Source organism: Squalius cephalus (assembly GCF_949319135.1).
Source record: "Squalius cephalus genome assembly, chromosome: 20".
NCBI classification, from domain to species: Eukaryota; Metazoa; Chordata; class Actinopteri; order Cypriniformes; family Leuciscidae; genus Squalius; species Squalius cephalus.
Genome location: NC_137141.1, coordinates 5,585,354 through 5,590,674, shown reverse-complemented (window position 1 = coordinate 5,590,674; position 5,321 = coordinate 5,585,354).

The window sequence follows — 5,321 nt, the reverse complement described above, 5'->3', positions numbered from 1 at the left end:
ATTTTGCACAAATTATGGGAACATTACTTTTGAATTTTTTATAATCATTCTAAAACAACTAGTAACATTTAAAAAAAACCAACTAAAACGTTTAAGGAAAAACAGTTCCCCTAGCGGAGGACAATGAAAACAATGAAAAAACAAACTAAACTTTCATTCTTAGAGATTTTCCATGAATACAGTACAGAATAGGGCTTGAAGGAGATGCTTAAGCTTCAGAAAAAAAGCTATATTTTCATGAGGAAAATGGCATGAGATCCCTAGTGATAAAAGTATACTTTATTGTAATTGAAATATATTCCCTTTTTCAATAGTACATTGCAAATATACTAACAAAAATTTTACTATCTTTAAATATATTAAAAGTACATTAGCATCATGCTTTTACCTATTTTCACAATACAACCTTTAACACACTTTAAAATAATTGTACTTTAGTATATTTTCTAAAAAATATATATAATATATAAATATAAATATATATTTTAGAAAAATATACTTGGAAGTGAAAATTCAGTTTTAAAAGTGTATTTATTTGCACTTTATTAAAAATGTGTGCTGGAAATGATCATTGTAACAATGCATGGAAAGTACACTACACTTTCAAAATACATTATAGTATACAATAGTATTTGTATGTACAAAGTATAGCTAAGTATTATTTGTCTATTAATGTGCATTAAGACAAAGTGAAGACAAAGTGTGCAATTTGTAGTAAAACTTATGATCAGCTCCGATAGCCTTGTGGGCAAGTATATTAACATATAGTGCCGCTGTGCTTTCAGGAGACCCGAGTTTTGAGTCCCGGCTCGTGGACCTTTCCCGATCCCGCCCCCCCCCCCCCTCTCTCTCTCTCTCTCTCTTCCACCTCACTTCCTGTCTAGCCACTGTCCTATCCTAATTAAAGGCCGAAACTTAACAAAACAAAACAAAAAATATATATATAAATACACTTATGGTATATTGCTTGTATGTTTTGGAGACACTTGTAATAAATTTGTAATGTACTTGTAACACAAATAAAGTTCACTTTAATATCACTAATCCATCCATGCATCTTCTTCCGCTTATCCGGGGCCGGGTTGCGGGGGCAGCAGTCTAAGAAGAGATGCCCAGACTTCCCTCTCCCTAGACACTTCCTCTAGCTCATCCGGGGGGACACCGAGGCGTTCCCAGGCCAGACGGGAGACATAGTCCCTCCAGCGTATCCTAGGTCTTCCCCGGGGTCTCCTCCCGGATGGACGTGCCCGGAACACCTTCCCGGGAAGGCGTCCAGGAGGCATCCGGAACAGATGCCCGAGCCACCTCAGCTGACCCTTCTCGATGTGGAGGAGCAGCGGCTCTACTCTGAGCTCCTCCCGAGTGACCGAGCTTCTCACCCTATCTCTAAGGGATCGCCCAGCCACCCTGCGGAGAAAGCTCATTTCGGCCGCCTGTATCTGGGATCTTGTCCTTTCGGTCATGACCCACAGCTCATGACCATAGGTGAGAGTAGGAACATAGATTGACCGGTAAATCAAGAGCTTTGCCTTGCGGCTCAGCCCTTTCTTCACCACGACAGACCAGTACATCGACCACATTACTGCAGAAGCTGCACTGATCCATCTGTCAATCTCCCGTTCCATCCTTCCCTCACTCGTGAACAAGACCCCAAGATACTTAAACTCCTCCACTTGAGGCAGGAACTCTCCACCAACCTGAAGTGGGCAAGCCACCCTTTTCTGACTGAGAACCATGGCCTCGGATTTGGAGGCACTGATTCTCATCCCAGCCGCTTCACACTCGGCTGCAAACCGCCCCAGTGCATGCTGAAGGTCCTGGTCTGATGGGGCCAGCACGACAACATCATCCGCAAAAAGCAGAGACGAAATTGTGTGGTCCCCAAACCTGACACACTCCGGCCCCTGGCTGCGTCTAGAAATTCTGTCCATAAAAATGATGAACAGAAATGGCGACAAAGGGCAGCCCTGCCGGAGTCCAACATGCACCGGGAACAAGTCTGACTTACTGCCGGCAAAGCGAACCAACCTCCTGCTCCGGGCGTACAGGGACCGGACAGCCCTAGGCAAAGGGCCCCGGATCCCATACTCCCAGAGCACCCTCCACAGGATGCTGCGAGGGACACAGTCAAATGCCTTCTTTAAATCCAAAAAGCACATGTGGATTGGTTGGGCAAACCCCTCCAGCACCCTGGAGAGGGTATAGAGCTGGTCCAGTGTTCCACGACCGGGACTAAAAACCGCAGTGTTCCTCCTGAATCCGAGGTTCTACTATCGGCCGTATTCTCCTCTCCAGTACCCTGGCATAGTCTTTCCCGGGGAGGCTGAGAAGTGTGATTTTCCCCCTGTAGTTGGAACACACTCTCCGGTCCCCCTTCTTAAAAAGAGGGACCACCACCCCGATCTGCCAGTCCAAAGGTACTGTCCCCGACTGCCAAGTGATGTTGCAGAAGCATGTCAGCCAAGACAGCCCCACAACATCCAGAGACTTGAGGTATTCATGGCAGAATTCATCCACCCCCGGTGCCTTGCCACTGAGGAGCTTCTTGACTACCTTGGTGACTTCAGCTTGGTTGATGGACGAGTCCACCTCCAAGTCCTCAGCCTCTGCTTCCTCAATGGAAGACGTGTCGGTGGGATCGAGGAGATCCTCGAAGTATTCCTTCCACCATCCGACGACATCCCCAGTCGAGGTCAACAGCTGCCCACCTCCACTGTAAACAGTGTTGGTAGGGCACTGCTTCCCTCTCCTGAGGCAGTGGACGGTTTGCCAGAATCTCTTCAAGGCCAACCGGTAGTCCTTTTCCACGGCCTCACCGAACTCCTCCCAAGCCCAGTTTTGCCTCCACAACCACCCGGGCTGCAGTCCGCTTGGCCTGCCGGTACCCGTCAGCTGCCTCAGGAGTCCCACAAGCCAGCCAGGCCCGATAGGACTCCTTCAGCTTGACAGCATCCCTTACTTCCGGTGTCCACCACCGGGTTCGGGAATTGCCTCCTCGACAGGCACCGGAGACCTTACGGCCACAGCTCCGAGTGGCCACATCGACAATGGAGGTGGAGAACATGGTCCACTCAGACTCAATATCTCCAGACTCCCTCGGCATCCGGTCGAAGCTCCGCCGAAGATGTTGATCATCGACCTCTGGCCTAGGGTGTCCTGGTGCCACGTGCACTGATGGACACCCTTATGCTTGAACATAGTGTTCGTTATGGACAAGCTGTAACTAGCACAGAAGTCCAATAACAAAACAGTGCTCTGGTTCAGATCAGGGGGGCCGTTCCTCCCAATCATGAACCTCCAGGTGTCACTGTCGCTGCCCACGTGGGCGTTGAAGTCCCCCAGTAGAATCCTCAATCAGAGTCCCCAGTCGGAGCACTTTCCAGCACCCCTCCCAGAGACCCCAAGAGGGCCGGGTACTCTGCACTGGCGTTCGGCCCGTAGGCATACACGACAGTGAGAGACCTATCCCCGACCCGAAGGCGCAGGAAAGCGACCCTCTCGTTCACCGGGGTGAACTCCAACACATGTCGGCTGAGCTGGGGGCTATAAGCAAACCCACACCAGCCCGCCGCCTCTCACCATGGGCAACTCCAGAGTGGTAAAGAGTCCATCCTCTCTCAAGGAGTGTGGTTCCAGAGGCCAAGCCGTGCGTGGAGGTGATCCCGACTATCTTTAGTCGGTACCTCTCAACCTCACGCACAATCTCAGGCTCGTTCCCTGCCAGCGAGGTGACGTTCCACGTCCCTAGAGCTAGTTTCCGTGTCCAGGGATCGGGTTGTCGAGGCCCCCGCCTTCGACCGCCGCCCGATCCACTAAGCACCGGCCCCTTACGGTCCCTCCTGCAGGTGGTGAGCCCACGGGAAGGCGGCCCCATGCCGCTCCTTCGGGCTGAGCCCAGCCGGACCCCATGGCGGGAGGCCCGGCCACCAGGCGCTCGCATATGAGCCCCAACCCCCGGCCTGGCTCCAGGGTAGGGCCCCGGCTGTGCCATGCCGGGCGACGTCAAGGTCCTCGTTTTTAAATCCATCATAAAGGGTTTTTGAACTGCTCTTAGTCTGACCCGTCACCTAGGACCTGTTTGCCTTGGGAGACCCTACCAGGGGCATATAGCCCTGGATAACATAGCTCCTAGGGTCGTTCGGTATGGTGACCTGGAGGGGACATGTTCGGTTCACTTAGTTTTGTCGTGGCCACAACATATAAACTCAAGGAGGGGCAATATCACTAATCAAGCATGTAATTAGTCCCTAGTAAAGTATGGTCCAATTTAGTAAACAAAAGTACACACTAAATACACTTAAAATTATGCTTTACTACAATTTAATTACAACTAAAATACTTAGTACAAACTTAGTTGTTTCAAAATAGCACACTTTAAGTTAACTAATCATTGACACACTTAAAGTATACTAAATTAGTCTGGCTGCAAATATACTTAGCATATTTTTTACCTGTCTGTCAGAGAGCGTTCCATTTTTAAAATATCAATTTAACAACTTGAAATGATTTTAAATAGGTCTTATTATGCTTTTTTACATGTTTTCAAATGCCTCCATTGTAGTCTTGAATTTTCTTCAGGGAACGAACGCGTCATAGTATTCCTCATTTAAATAATTCCCACCCAAGTAATAGCTGCGTTCCAGTCCACTTTTAGACACGCACTTGCGAACTTCCCTAAGCACTTCCCCTTGGGGGAATCCCTGCCGCCATTTTGAAGTGCATTCCACTTCGTGAAGTGAACGAGGGAAGTTTATGGACAGACCCTCGTTCCCTCGATTTTGACCGAGTCTACTTCACGTCCCTCAATGCAGTATGATTGTGACGTCACCACAGATCTCATCTAATCACCACCACAACAAACAACTCTATGATATATTAATTATAATTTTTTTTTATTTAAAACAACCCAAACACACCTATATACATTTGGATGCTGCATTAAACAAAGTCTTAAAGGGAAAAAACATTTAAATAATAAATCAACTCCACAGCTGATTCCAGGTGATCAAGGGCTTAGGACGATCCAATTCAGCCCATTGCAGTTTCCGCCAGTAGTGGGCACTCGTAAGCAATGACGTACATCTGAGTGAACGAGACGGAGGGAAGTTAGAGAGTGAAGGGCATGACAATTTTGGACTGGAACATAGCCCTAGTATTTACAGCCCCTCAGTATTAGGTGCTATTATATATGGTAAGGGGCGTTGCTTTTCCGAAACATGTTTAAAGCGGTAGACCAATCACAACAGACTGGGACCAGTTGACCAATCAGCGCAGACTGCACTTTTCAGAAGATGGGTTTTTAAAGAAACCGAGACTAAGAC